This window comes from Anas acuta, chromosome 4, assembly GCF_963932015.1.
Source record: "Anas acuta chromosome 4, bAnaAcu1.1, whole genome shotgun sequence".
In the NCBI taxonomy this organism is placed as follows: domain Eukaryota; kingdom Metazoa; phylum Chordata; class Aves; order Anseriformes; family Anatidae; genus Anas; species Anas acuta.
The window spans coordinates 70,285,940-70,302,036 of NC_088982.1; the positions used below are offsets into that span (position 1 = coordinate 70,285,940).

Consider the following 16,097-nt stretch of genomic DNA (forward strand, 5'->3'; position numbering starts at 1 on the left):
ATAGTGTTTTGTTTTCTTTGTGTATTTGAAAAAAAAATGTATATTTTGACTTCTTTTTACTTACTTGCACTTACTTCACACGTAATTCTGTAATTACTTTGAGCAAACAGTATCTTTAGGTCCAGCAATTTCTATACTGGTAGAAAAAGTTAAATGAGTAAATGTAATACCTGATATTTTCACCTCGAAGAAGTCAGTTTTCGTGTTAACAACAGCTGGCACAGAGATTGCATCCTTTGTGCAAGGGTTGACTGCAAAGGACTTCAACTAGCAAATCTTTGCTACTCAATAGGCTGCAGTCTTTTGGGGAGAAAATGTGTTTTAGTGCTGAACTGCTCCGTACTTCAATAATTTAGAGCTACCACTTGTCATCATCAGAGCCTTCAGCTACGACAGCGGTGGAAACTGTTGAGTACCCCTATTAGCAATGACACGTTCTACCTTTTTTGTTCGTTTGTTTTAATAAAAGATCCAGATATCCCTACGTGCCACTTCTTCCCTGTTTTATTTACCCAGTGGAAGTAGTGCCCGCACTTCAACTCTCATGTCTTCAGTGCAGTTTTAATTTGAATGTCTGCTATTACGGACATTTCTATATTGTTCTGAGGTCTCACCAGCTGACACGATCAAGTGGCAGCCCACCCCAAGCTCAGAAGCTCTGCTGAAATCCACCCTTTGCTACAGCACATCTAGGATCTATCCATCTGCGGCATGTCCTTGTCACAGCCAAGCCACTGGAGTTAATCCCACGGTTCCCTGTATTGCACCCTACATCTTCCATCTGCATCAACCTTCGTCCTCTCCCTGGGGGTAAGTATGAAGGAGGGAATAGTAGTTTGCATGCTGTTTCCCTACCAGCCTTTGTGCCATGTTCTCGTGAAATACCGTGATGAGAAGCATTGTGCCAGCAGAGGCTGTAGTACTGCTGCAGTGGGTTGAACTACTCTTTAAGCTGGCTCCACAGTGAACTATGAGACACATTTCTCTGCCCTTAAAACTTGTGTAGAGGGGTTTTGGGGAAGGTAGTGAATAATAAGCAGTTGAGTAACTCAGGTGCAGTTTCCTAGCAAAACCAGTGGGGTGCTGGCCAGGGGGACCTGATTTCTTGCACGTGGTACTGCCAAGCACGCAGCAGAGTGCAAGCAGACAGGAACAGCACACCAAAGCACGTGCAGCAACAATTTCCCCTGGGTGGAAACACAAAGAACTGCGTTTGAACTATTTGCCCTGTAAAGTTCAGGGAGTTACACTCTGGTCATGTGTGAGCCATTCACATGTCGAACAATGTACCTCATGGGGAAAATAAGGCCACGGTGAGACCTTAAACTCTGTTCCCTCATTCTCTTTCAGCAGTTCTGCAATGCAACCTTTACAAACACTTCCACTGTTAATTGCATTTCTCTCATCTTAGCAAATTCTGTCTCAGCGGTGGATTCCCCTGAAAAAGGTGTGATATGCAGGAGTTCTGCACTAATGCTGCAAATTAGGGTCCATATTATGACTTTGGGAGCAGCAATCTCATCTCTTGTTCCTCTTTTCTCACAGGAATGAAGATTGTTCTAGCACTCTGCCTTGGAAAATTGTTAGCCATTGCATACTGGGTATTCTGGAGAGACCATTTCCACGTATCTTTCCCCCATCCTTTACAGTAGCCCCAGGGAAATTGCTCCTCGGTATATTCCTACTCACAGTGTGTGAGAAGTCAGTACAAGTCATCATCTCATTACACAAGCAAAAAAAACTATAGGTAAATTGACTCCTTGAGATTTGGTTGGAAAAAAAAATAATAATCTGGAAGCTTTTTGTATTCTATTTCCGAAATGTCAGCCAGACCACCGATGTGGTATGTGAATCATAAGAAAACAGAAGTGTCAGCTTTGTAGCATAGAAATGAAAGTGTCATTCCTCTTAGTTTTCCTCTTCAGAGGAACCCTGAGGAAATATTCCCCTCTTGTAGGGAACTTTTTAAACACTTCTCCTAGAGGAGCAGCCTGGTACAATCAATTGGAGCAGAACCAGCTCCTGCTACATCCAGAAGACTACAACCGAGGTAGAAGTAGGTTAACCTGTCCTTTAGCTCCTGTCTTACTAGCATTTAACTTAACTGATTAAGAAAATAGATTAGGAAGCCAGCAATTGGCTCTTGCCTGGTGGAAAAGTTCACTTGGACAGTGAAGTCAGCTGTGCTTTTTGTCGATATTTGTATTGATTGAGGTTTGGTCAGCTGAAGCTTATCAGCATTCACCTTCTCAGATAAGTTGTACAGCAGCTTTGGTGAAAACATTTGTATTAATAACTTCTGTGTAGCAAAACCTGCCTGACTGCTGAAACTCATGTAAAGGAGCAGTACAAAAGACCAAGATCAGAGTTTATTTTGCTTGTTCTCCTGTAGAAAAATCTAGAAGTTGTAAAGGTTCTATCATTTATCATCTATCATTCTATCATTTACTTCTAAAACTGTTTTCGGTATATGATTTCTTATGTTAAGTTGTGCCCGCTCCAGCTTATGCATATTCACAGTGGGAATGTTTCATTTTTGTCTAGGGAATACTGTAATCAGTTTGAGAGTGCCTGCTCTCTGATCATCTGCTATTTGCTGCTCTCTTTTGCCCTCCCACTGATAGCTGCTTTGTGTTTGTACAGTCACTTGTGGTTAAACTCATGCCTATTCGTAGCTTCCCATTCCCAGCTTCACAGAATTACTCAGCAAAGTGTAAGAAACATCCAAACTGTGATCAGGGAAGTAGCTGTGACTGTCTGTGGTTCTTCCTTTCCATTACATAGCTTGAAGCTATTTTTTTTACGGTTCCAACCAAAGTTCTACCGAGCTCAAAGTGGAAGTTAAGCTCTTGACTTAGCATTTCGACTCTAAGGTAGATTTAGAAATGTTTCTGTTCTTTGGTATTTATGGGACTATGATCTCATTTTCTGCAGGTCTTATGGCGTACTCAGAGTTTTCATCTGAAGTCACTCTTCTACTAAATTCACATGTACACTATGAGGAAGAACCAGAGAATATCAGCAGGAGGGCACAAACAGGGATTTATGGCACATTTACGTAGCATGAATGCTAACCTGCATCATTGTAAATTACAGCAGTTTCATTTCACAAGACCCATTCTGTGGGGTTCCTTTCTTTTGTATTTAGCACCAAGACTATTGCTAAGTTGTTTTTTGTTTTAAAATTTGCTCACTTTCTTAGACTTAGCCTTATGACTGCTTGCTCCAGCCCACAGCTGGAAGGGACGATCCTTTATCAGAAGCTGTGGTGGTCCAAGACTTTTTCTTCATTGGGATGTTACTTAGCTCCTTTGACATCTTCTGTTCATCAGTCAGTCATGCAGAGTTTCAGTTATGGTTAATTTTTGCAATTTAAGGATATTCAATGCTATGTCATATTTGTTATGACTGTGCTAGTATTTGCTCCATATTAAAGAACTAAAGAAGCAACCAATTATTCTGCAGACTTACTAGCTCAGTAATTAAAATCATGCTTTCTTACAGTGATTGGAATTATGTTTTACCTTTTCTTTTTACGTGAAGGACTTCTACAGAAGCAGATAAATTTACCTAACTGAGAACTTTCCCCATAGCCTGAGGATTGCAACTGGGTGAATAGTCTTGATAGATGAATAATAAATTAATTAAAAAATGAAGTCTTGGGCCACCCAAAGATAGCTCTTAGTAGTTAAATACAGTTAATAATTGTAGCCAAAAAATGCGGAGAGTAGGAGAGTTTCTAGTGTTAATATGGTTAGAAAGAAACTCTTAAACTTTGTTATAGAAAGTTATTTTGCTGAAAAGAGAACACCTCTCCTCCTACTCCCTGAACACACTGGCCACATCGGAATCAGTGGAAATTGTCCTATTGATCACCATTTTTGGTATAAAATGGACTTTTGCTGTAAAAAATGATTGGTCACAAAAAGTAGACTTTATTATTGATTTATGTTTCTTGCAGTCGTGGTTGAGAATCTACAACATTCCTTACATGCATTGTGCATGGGTCTCATCAGTGCTCTGAAATGCATATTTAAAACCAGATATTTCCATTACTTTGTGTTTTTTTCTTTTTTTTTTCCTTCCTCTCTTTTTCTTCTCTTAGTTTTCTTTGTGTTTTCTTTTTTCTGCCTTTTTATCCCCCACTCTGATATATTTATGCCAGCTGCAACTTGTAATGAAGATTTTTCTGCTATTTCCAGTCTCTTTCAATCTCTTAAACTAAACACAAATAGAAGATAATTAGAACAAATAATGACCATCACATTTTCTAGAATTATGTTTTGTGTATGAAGAAGTATTGAGAGAATAGCTGTGTCAAAACTCATAAAAGATTTTGGTAGGCATTACTGGTATGCTACGGTAGGGTTGCATCAGCTGTTACTGTGTTGTTTTTTTTCAGGTTTGGCATATAGTTTTAAAGCTACTGCTTGTGCCAGGTGCTTTTATTTTCCTTTTAATTCATCTTTTTACCTCATATGTAAGAGAACTGTTAGGCTTCTTCAGTGCACAGACGTCATTTCTCTGTAGCAGGATTGTAGAAAACCATCTTCCAGAGGCCTTTGTCCTGCTAGGCAGCTGTTCAAAAGAATTTCATTTTCAAAGCACCTTTGTTTTCTGTTTGAAGGGTCATATCTGAAGAGGTATTGACTAAAAGTGCTTTCCTGTCTGTAACTCTACATGCTTGCTAGAGTCACTTTTTATGGCATTGTATTTTGAAGTGTGACATGCTTTTGGTACACACAATTTTGAAGTGAGAATAGGCATAGACTTACAAGACTGAAATTTAGCATAAAACATAAAAATTCTAACAAAATAATGGAAGAAATATATTTTCCCAGTATATTTAATTGTCCAATATTTTTGTACTTGAGAGAGATTGAGAAAATTCCATTATGGAGCCTTCAGAAAAAGGATATTATTTAGAGTTATGTAGAAGTAACGTAAACAGCTTGGTTGAATGCCTGTCAGCCTTTAGCAATTGTTCCAGCCTTTTCTTAGTGTGGAATAATTAGAATTTAACATGATTAATTCTTGAAGTGAGGACTTGATTAGACCCCAGGGTGGATCCGAGGCATTCTGTTGTTTTTGGCTGTTATAAGACATGATGCCATACTTAATACATTATCCCATTTCTCACATAGCTGCAACCAATAAATTTCTTGATGCTAAGGTTATTTCAAGGAATTCTTCACTTCAGAAGATACCTTTTGAAGCAACATAAAGCATAAGGAATTGAAATACTTTTCACAGTGGCATTTCCCAGGGAAGCGTTTGCCTCATTGCCTTTGTTAGAACTACTTTCTTTAAAATACCTTGCAAATAAATGATTTACTATCTGTAATGGCTCTGCATTTATTAACTGCATGGGAGCCTAGAGGATTATGCAGTCCTCTTTTGAGCAAGAGCATCATAACACTGCAGAAGTGTTATCAGATCATTGCGTTAGGCTTTGCACATATAAACAAAAGTAGTATTTTAAATGGGTATAGGATTCCTTCTAGATTCAAATAGTAATGCTTTTTGGTCACCTTACAAGTCCACTGTGTAATAGATACATTAAAAAAAAACAACACTGGGAAGCAAGAAGAACCCTTTCATATCGTTGCTAAAGTTATTATGCCTGCCATTTGGGTCCACACTGTAGTTGAACCAGAGGTACCTTAGATAGCCAGTACCTTGTTTTCAGACACTTCAAGAAGAGAAATCTGCAGCAGGAAAGGGAGGACAACATAGATCTCAGTTGGATGTTGAATATTTAAAACTAGCTGAAATTCTAAAGAATGGTTTTTAATATCCTTTCTTAATGCTTTGCTCACTGGTGGATCTGTGGATATAACAGTGCAGTTTCTTCTCTCACTGCGTGGTATTTTTGGACTCACGAACTCCATAGTCTAGTTTTGCATTGTATGAAAAAGTCTTTTATCATTTAAAACATCAGACTTTTAATTTCATTGTGTGCTATCCTAAATATTAGTCATAGTTTTTCTTCCACTTAGGCATGTCTAATCTGAGATTTACATAACTGAAAAGATAATGTGCAAAATTACTCAATGACCTTGCTTTGTAACGCTTCTTTGTTTCTAAGTCTTCGTCTATTTTTTGTTTTATTGCAAGTAGTTTCCTTTGGGGAAATTGTGCAAGAGATTTTTATAAGAAAAACAATACATTTAATTCCTGATTTGAATTCAATTTTCATTTTGTGTAGATTGTTTGATTGTTTTCCCACCCACACCCTGTGCCTTTTTACCAGCTACACTAGGAAAAGATGACCAGTTGGTTGGGGCGATACAATCTAATATGCTCAAGAGTGCAGGGGATCTAAGTGCATTTCCAAGCACTTATCCTGGCATTACTTACTGTCAAGATTTGGACTTCACTTCACGGCATGTCACAGGGTCTTCTTGGTCCCCTGTTGTCCAGATCAGAGGCCACACTGAAGCACACAGCTGTTTTCTTCTACCGCCTGCACTCAGCTGCAGTTTGCATCCATTCCTGAGTGGAGGAATGAGTGAGGAGGTGCCCTACGAACCTCGATGCTCGTACATGGTCATGTCTTGCTCAGGTCGTGAGCCCAGGCCCAGGATGTCAGAGCTAAAGAACTGATTAATGACAAGCTTTCTTCTAGGATATGATACTGAGGCACAACTACACTGAAAGTACTTTTAGAAAAAAGTAATACTCGGCACGCGTCAGGATGAGTAATTTCTGGGAGATTAACTAGCAATAAACAGCATTGAGACTATTCTGAGTTAAAGATATGTTCACAAATTATTTTCTAAAGGAAAGCTTTATCTCTTTGATGATGAAAGAAGTAGTAGTGTGTCTTTAGATTTGAGAGATTGATCTTTGGATCCTACAAAGTACTTGGCTTCAGGTGTTATTTTGGATTTCTGTTGTCTAGCTGTGGGGCTCTGATTACTTGTGATGGTGGTGTATGTAGGTGTATCTATAGCTGCCCTTTCATTCGTGTGTTTTGGGAATACATAAATCCATGATAATTTGAAATAGTATTTCCAAAAAAAAGCGAGAAAGAAATCATTACACATAGATAGAGCTACTTAGTTAAACTACTTACATAATACTGACGTTAACGTGTCTACTAAACCAATTTGTCTTTAATATGTGTTACTGGTGTTCATTTTGAAAAACAAATAAAGATTTCAGACTTCTCTGACAAGCAGTTTCCCTATTATCTTACTTTCACTGTTGTATCAAGAGAATACTCAATGTTACTTGCTTCCTTCATTAGAAAAGAATTTTTATGAATCATTCTCCGCACAGCATTACAGGCAATTCATGGATTTGGAATATTATCTACAGAGAATTTCTAAAAAAAAAAATAGTATCATCATTTTAGAGGACTGTCTGATTGGTACGCTTGGATGAGACCATATTCTGGTAGCATAGGAATAGTTTCTTACTCTTTTCTTTGTTGTATAAGGAAAAAATTACAAAAGTATAAACTTCCATGTGATAATATTTCATTCTTATCAGTTTTGTCAAAATATTTTAAATTCTAAGTGCTATAGCAGATTCAGAGTCAAGTGAGTTTTGTAATTGCTTTTGCAGGAAGCGTACGATAACTAAGTAGAAGAGCTGTATCTGCAAATTCCATAGCAAATATAGGAGGGGATGTTTTAGCATTGTGGCTGATTTTGTCTTGGACTGTATCTTCCTGCAATGGAAATAAAGGGTAAAAAGAAATGCAGGAATGTAGGAAGACATTTTGCTTTCTCCTCTCCTTCATTTTGAAGTCTAAGATTTGTGACCTGCTTACTACAGAATCCATTCTTTTTTTATCAAGCGATTTAGGTACAGATGGAGAAGGAATCTGAACTTGTTTTTTCTGCATCCTAAACCAGTATCACAGGCTACATGCTCACAGTTACTTATAATGTCTGTCAATATGTGCCTGTCAATGGAAAAGAACTTCCAAAAGTGATGCATAAGGGGTATGGCAATCTTTAAGACATACCATTACATAGATAGTATTTCTAAACTATAGAGATTCTTTAGCAAAAATGTCTTGTAGTTAGTTGGTTTTCAGCAGAAATAATAATATACTTTATTTTCCAAAATACAACGTGGTCTGCCTATGTAGAGTTTTATGGAACTCATTATTGAAGTAATTGTCATAAGGGATATTGTTTTTCAATCAAAGTTAATCAGTTTTGCTAAATATTTGTTTGTTTGTTTGTTTCTTCTTTTCCTGTGTCTCTCCCTAGTGCTCAGTTTATATTTTTCTGTTGCATGATCCTTCTCCTTCCTTTGGAATTGGGATGAAAGGAAAAACAATTATGACTGTATCAGTGAAATTCAATTTTGGGCTTCAAGGAGTCAGTCAGTCTCTTGCTCCTTTTCTGCAAACCACTGAACCATCTTATTTCTGCTATGACATCTATTTACAAAGGAGTTCTTATTCATCTGTTTTCCTGTCTTCATGTGGAAAGAATATAATTTATGCAGAGTACTTGGCATTTGCCTTTCATCATTCAGAATTTTTCAGCATGAGATGGCTCATTTCTCCAGTCAGTCCAAGGAATGACACTCTGAAGTTATCTGGCCAATTGTTTATTTACTGCCGAAGCTCACATACTTCGTTGATGTTCAGCAAGCTGCATTATAGTCCAAAAAATGAGAGAAAATATGACTGATTACAAATCAACTTGAAGATAACTGGGTCACAGTGATCCCCCCAGAAGCTAGTGAAAACTAGTGACTAGTTGAAATGATAAAGAGGATAATAGATGTAGAGAGTAATTTTGTTAGCTTTTCTAATGGCAGATTTTCTAGAAATATGCTCTGTATAATTTCTCACCTCTGTTCCCTCCAGACAGTAAAGGGTTTTCTGGACAAGTTTGCTGCAAACGGTTGTTTAGATTTCTACTCTGTTTCTGCCTGCTCAGTAGGCTGCTTTTAAAAATGGTCTAGTTTTATTCACAAGTTCAGAGGAGCTTTTCTGCCCTAGTCATGTTTCTGTGTTTCTTAGATCTTAAGGGAAAACAGAATAATTGCATTTTTGAGGCATTTAGTAAAAGTAAATTGTCACGTTAATATCCATCACCAAAAATCAGTTATAGTGGAGATAATCCAGGAAAAGTAGATATAATTTAGATATGAAGCAGGCCATGATTTCTGTGGTCATCATAATTCTAGAAATAATTTGTATTGCTGAATATATCTTCCTTGCTTTGATCATCACTTTAAAAAAATAAGTAAGGAAAAGCATATTCTTACTCAATTTTGTGCTTTTTCCTAGAATGGAGAGAAGCAAAAGACAGGTTGCTGAGTGGTAAGAGCATTGAACTGGGTTTCTGGAGTCCTGCATTCTAGTTTGGCTGTAGCATAAGCCAATTCAGATAAATCAGTTCCTCTATCAACTGCAGAATTCTCACCCTTCTAACCTCCTTTGTCAAGTGCTCTGAGGTTACTTCAACAAAGTGTTGCTTTTAGGTTAAAAAGCCAAGCATCTGTAATTTTGTCCCAAGCTTTTCTGTGTATGCCACTTCTTGCAAGGAATCTTTTTAACGTACTAAGTCACAATACCTTCTTCCTATTTCAAGTGTCAGACAAGCTCATTTGGCAGAAAAAGAATCTTGTTGCAAATGATCTGACCTTTCTCAATAATTCAACATGTTTCAGAGTCATTGTGAGGACAATAGAGAAGTAGGCAATTTATTTTCTGAGGCAAAATGATTTAGACTAATTTTTTTATTTTTTTTGTGGATACAACATATATCACCAGACCCAATTTTAAAGATTAGTAGCAGAGAATGAGGGTGAGACACAAAAGCAAAAGGTAATAACTTATATAAATTGTGAAAAAATACATCTTACTTAGACAGTCTCCAAATGTTAGCATTCACATTTGGAGACTGATTATTTTGGAACAGAGTGGAAGGTATTTAGATATTTACCATCCTGTCCTTTTATTCAATCATTATTATTAAATCTCAGGTAACAATGTGGCTTTTTTTTTTTTCTGATTTAGACTCAGCCTCTCAATTCATCTTACATGAAGACAGATCCTGCATGCTCTTTAGCTATACCATACTGTGTAACTGTACCATGCTATACTACACTACATAGTTCCCCTATACTACCCTATGCTGTACTATACTGTACTATTCACTGGGAAAATGAAGAACCACCCATTGTAAGAGAAGATCAGATTTGACACCATCTAAGGACCATTGACACCATCTAAGCACCATCTAAGGTGCAAAAGTCCATGGGACCTGATGAGATGGGTTCTTAGGGAACTGGCGGATGTCATTGCTAAGCCACTGTCTGTCATATTTGAGAAGTTGTGGCAGTCAGGTGAAGTTCCCACTGGCTGGAAGAGGGAAATCATGACCTATTTTTAAAAAGAAGAAAAAAGAAAAACAAAACAAAACAAACAAAAAAAAAGAAACAAAACAAAACAAAAAACGCTATTTTTAAAAAGAAAAAAAAAAACAAACAAAGGAAGACCCGGGCAACTCAGACAGTCTTCCTCTGTGCCCAGGTAGACCATGGAGCACATCCTCCTGGATCTTATGGATGATGTGCTATAAGGCACGTGGAAAATACGGAGGTGACAGCCAATCCAAGTTATGGATATCCCATCCCTGGAAGTGTTCAAGGCCAGGCTGGATGGGGCTTTAGGCAACCTGGTCTCATGAGAGGTGTCCCTGCCCATGGCAGGGGGGTTGGAACTGGATGTTCTTTAAGGTCCCTTCCAACCCAAAGCATTCTGTGATTCTATGGTTCTGTGATTGTATGACTCTATCATTCTATGCTATGTCTAATAATGACAAGAGTTGATGACAAAATTGCTTTTCTCGCACTCACTTTCTAAAGGGACAAACATTTTTCATTTATGAGAGATGTAATTACCATATTGCTTAATGACTGGTTGATTCCTCTATTTCCTTGCTCAGCTTACTGACTGATGTTCAGTGTCCGGGTTTGTAGTCATAAATTACAGTGCAAAGTAGAAACTGTGCCTGGCAAATGCTTTCTTATATTATTTTCACAAGCAAGATTTGATCAGACAACTTTTGTTATTTTTTGTAGTCATTTTAAGAATTTTTTTCCTGTGGAAAACTTGCCTTTGTAAAAATGTTCTTTGCTTCTCTTACTCTTCATTTTCCAAAAAATAAGCGTGAAAACTGGAAGTTTTCTTAGCAAAAAGTTGAAATTCTCAATGTAAATTTTCCAGAAAAACATGGAAGTTTTTTGCTTGGAGTGCCTATTTCTATCAAAACCAGTCACAAAATAACATCTTGACTGATTTTTTTATAGTAATGGAAGTTCTATTACTTATTAATTCAGCCACACTTCTGCAACGTGTAATTCCTTATTTGTTGATAATTATTTTTCAGTGAGTGGTCTCACACCTTTCATAGGTAGACTGCTCTACTTTCCTGTCAAAGGAGGCTTCTCTCCTTAAACTTTTAAGGAACTGGTATAGTTATGGTCATAGCTGATAGATTCACTCAACTATAAGCTTCAACTTGTATAAGCTAAACAGAGACTAGATTTCAGATGTCCAGGTATGTTATGATTAAGAGATGCCAAAGGAAACATGGCAAGTATTATGGAATTACATTGCAGCAAATGAGGCTGCTGTCCCTTCAAATTGGGTGATGGCTTTAGCATTTTGAACTGCTGTCATTTATTTTCTGACTGTACAAATGCAAATAAATATCCCATCATTACAAGCCATTAAAATACCGTCTCATGCTTTACCTCAGTTATACTAATTTTGTTTTCCTTTTTGCTGTCTGTCCTTCTGTGAGTTTATACAGACCTTCAGGAGAACCTAGCAGCCAGCCATTCAGTTATTGATTATTGGTTTTGTCACTGATTCTTTAAACTATGTAAGCAGTAGATTAGGCAACTCTAAACAGCCAAGGATGTGGGAAATCCAAGCTTGGAGAATTTCCCCATTATACTCTCTAAGATGAGTTTTTTCTTTCTTGCTGGTTTGACAAACTCATTGCTGACTTGTCTGCGAAATACTACACAATGCAGCAGTGGTTAGGCTTTTATGCACTATGAATATATTCAGTCAGAGAAATTTAATTTTCAATAAAGTTGACCAGATTTCAGAAAGAGTATTGAGGTTTCAGTAAAAGCATCTTGGGACATACAAGGATATTATTTTTACTGCATTCTGCGAACAGCTCCTTTTAATCTCTGTTATTGTGGTATGAGTCATTACCTTGCTAGCTATATTGAAAAGATATTCTAACCATTGGCAATAGCTCTCTGGTAAAAAGACTAGCAAATTTGGTCATACATTTTAAGAAAGAAGGGAAATGAGTTGTATTTCTTAAAAAAAAAAAAAAAAGAACATGTATATGAACATATAAGCGTCGTCTCATTCTTGGATAATGTTAGAGGTAGCAATCATGAAAAGCTTACTCTTCTCAAGAAGCGAAACCTTCTGTTATATTCTTGACCATAAGAAAGTACGAGTTGCTAAGAAGTAGAGTATCTATCCCTCCCCTCCAACACATACATGTGTACGTGCCTGCCTTCTTGTGACTGGCTGGTATGAGTGATGCTGCTCCCTAGGAGGATTGTCTCAAAACAGTTTATGAAAAGTAACTTCTCTAAATATTTTTTTTTAATTTCATATTTTGAATGTTGCTATGAAACATTTTTTTAAGAGTAAATACACGTCATTTGTCTTTTGAAAAGGAAAAAATTACCAAGCAGTTTTTAAAATATGTATAAATATTGCTATTCTGTACAGTACAAAATTAGAGAAATTACAGTAGAGAAATTAGAGGTAGTTTTGAAAAACTTTGAAAGAAAACCAAAACCCGTATTTTCTTGTAGTTTAATGTTCCATTGCCAAGAAAAGATTTCAGAGAAAAGATTTTCTCATTTGAGAGCTGTCTCTGCTCAGAGGATGATGTTGAGGACACAGATGTTTCCTAAATCCCAGACGTCTTCAGGAAGTTCCAATTAAGGAAGTAGGCATCTAGTTAGGAATTTTTAAAGCAAGCGTGGTAATCATTAAATTGATACAGGATCATTTTTTCCTTTCCACATGCTTAGAGATGTTTTCACCTTAATTGCATTTATTACAATAATTTGAGTTCCCTTAACTGATGGACTTAAACTTTATAGACCTAAGTTGGTCTTATGACCAATTGAGTTGTTGGCCAGTTCGGTGTTGTTAGGAGTGAGGGTAGCCAGAAGCAAAGCTGAAACACTGGGGCAAGGTTAATGATGAAGAAGCTGTGCTAGCTCCATAATTTTTAGATCAAACAACAACAAGAAAAACCCTTTCATATGGAGATGATAAAGGTCTTAGGAGATAGCATCGCTGCAGCTTTCCTGATCATGGACTCAAGGCTCGTGGATGGTCACTGTATTTATCTGTGCACACACTGCATCCCCAAGGATGATAGATGATCATCTGGCAATTTTTTCTAGCCATAATCATAGAATCATATTAATGTTAATCTATCAATAATATTTTTCTCTTTAAGGGATACCATTCATTTAGGGCTGGCTGCAGGTAATAGTTTCATGGTAAAAACGCCTTTTAACTTTACTGGACTTCTCCTTAACCAAGGTGAAAACCCTTTCCTGTCTGTGACAACAGCAAACCAAATGCCTCATAGCCAGTATCTTTTCCACAAAAACCCCTCTGTGGTTCAAAACTGTGAACAGTTATAAGCATGGCTGTCCTAAAGTCAATTTTTGTACCTTCATGTAGAGTCATTACTCCAATAAGTGACAAATGAAAATAAATTCTACCGTATGATGAACTTACACACTAAGCCATACTATTAAACAAACAACAACAAAAAACAGAGGGAAATACTCTCCCCATGCAATGACTTCTAGGAGAGTAGCTACAAAAAGGGCTATAAGGAAGAGTTCGGAGATCTGGGATTTCTAAAATTAAAATATGAGTCTTCCTTAGCTTTCCTGAGTCAGGCAGGAAAAAACAAAAAAAAAAAAAACAGGCCTTTTGATTAAATCTCCCATATCCCCTTCAGGCTATTGTCTGAAAATAATTTCTTCTCACATATGCACCTGGGATTAAAGCTGTTTTATAAATCTTCTGCTCTTTTAAAACCGATACAGATGTTGGATGTTGATAAAATGTTTGTTGTCTCACTAAATTGTTCAGATAATTTAATTTTGTCAAGTAGGATTTGTAGTGGTAGGAATACATGTCGAGGTACCATTTGTAGGCTGAAGAAACTAATTTCTTGTGTCTGACTGCAGGTGTTCAGAGTGCTATCTAACGGATTTATTTCCAGGTTAATCTGGCAGAGGAAAGGCTCTTCATCACTTTGGCTATAGGACACACGTTTTCTTTCATGGCTGACAGAGATAAGGGAATCCTGGGCTGGCGTGTGCACTTCAGGGGAATTCCAGCAATGCCCTACTGAAAGACTGGTTATCCCAGAGAGATGAACCAGTGTTCCCTGCTGTCGAGCGGTGTTTTTGCCTCGTGTCCTTGTCTCTTACTGAGGTAGTGTTTGTGGTGCCTGGGAGGGCAAGGCAAAGGGCAGTGGGAGCCTGGAGGTGAGGCAATGGACAATTGCAGCTGTAAGAGCCAGCTTCCATCCGGAACAAAAGGAAAGAAGAAAACTGGAGGGAAAAGAAACTTGAAGGAAGGACAAAAGGGAAAGAGACAAATCAATAAGTATCAGGGAAAGGGGAGATTAGAAAGGCAGCATTGAAGATAATTGGAAATTGAAGCAAGTTGGTTTTTTGGAGGTTCAGAGAAAGGACTGACAAATGCACTGTCTGTGTCTGTGGATATATTAATGCTTCTGTAATGATCCATTTTGTCTGGTCCATTGTGAGACCTGAAAATATTGCGGTTTTATCTGTTGACACAGAACAGCTGTGTTTAGACCCTGTCTTTCACTGGCAGGGCTTTATAGAGCCTCCATTATCACGAAGTCTAGATGCTTTTCACGTCTCCAAACCTCTGGCCAATGCAATGAACACGTTTTACTTGCAGACAGCTAAACTGATTGCTTTTGTGAAACGCGGCAAAGAATTTAGTTGGGTATTTAAAATAAATAAATAAATAAATAAAAATCTAAGCTTTTTACAATTTCCACTTAGAAAAAAAAAAATAATCTGTGATTCTGGGATCTCAAGCTCTATGTTTGTGTTTTCGTTTTGATCCAGGACCAAAGCACACTGAAATTTCTCATGGTTGTACACTGGAGGCTGGCTTTTTGGCGTGCTGTTCCGTTCCTGCCATCTCTTTCAGGGCAGCCAAAAGCCTTAGGGTGAGAAAGTAGCAGTTCGATACTATGGCCAGAAAACAGTACATCATTACACTTAAAGGTTTTCTTTATCCAGTTGCATCTCCCCTACCCAAATGCCATCAATCTTCAGCAATCAACTGTGTTTTTCGCTGCTGTCACTTCTTATCTGAGAAGGGCAAACTGTTCTTTCTGAAAGTGAAGTGCAACCTGGTATTCCAGGTTTATGTGACCGACAAATTCATATTGATATGCTAATCAATGCATGTTGTCACCTCTGTGCCAAGCTCCTTCTTGTCAGAATGTTCTGCATCCCACGGGCTTTGCTTTTTTGCAAGACTCTTCCTAATGCAATTAATCAGTTAATCCAGGAATCATCGCCCATCCCAAAGACCTGAAATAAGCTTTCTGGCGGAGTGTGCTCTGCATCTGTTGTCTATGGTGGAATCATATATTGTTAGATAGATCTAGGATGGATTTTATCATTATAAATCACTACCAGCATGAGCTCCAAATCCCATGGAAAATTGCCTTTGTATATATGCATGTTTTTAAGCTTGTCTATCTTTACTGCTGACTTAACTGAGCTATCAGGCAAGTGGAAACCCCTCCCTCTGTCTTCAAATGTTAAGTCTGGAAAAGTACACAGATCCAAAAGCACTATGTAGGTATTTCCTGGTTAGCACAGAATTGTAAAACTAGATTTAGAGATAAAGATCTTCAATTATTATGAGAAAGGAAACTCGGTGAAGTAAATTAGTCTCCTGAATTTCCATTGCAGTGCAGATATATTTCATCAGACACTGAGAGTTTTATACTGAGTGATGTCTCCACTATTTTTTCATCTAATAAAAG

General features: G+C 37.5%; 1 long non-coding RNA gene across 1 annotated transcript in view; it reads left to right on the top strand.

Moving 5' to 3' along the window:
* The window catches only part of LOC137856464 (uncharacterized), a 256,606-nt gene that overhangs the window by 99,646 nt on the left and 140,863 nt on the right, over positions 1 to 16,097 (top strand). The gene's annotated exons all lie outside the window — the stretch shown is intronic.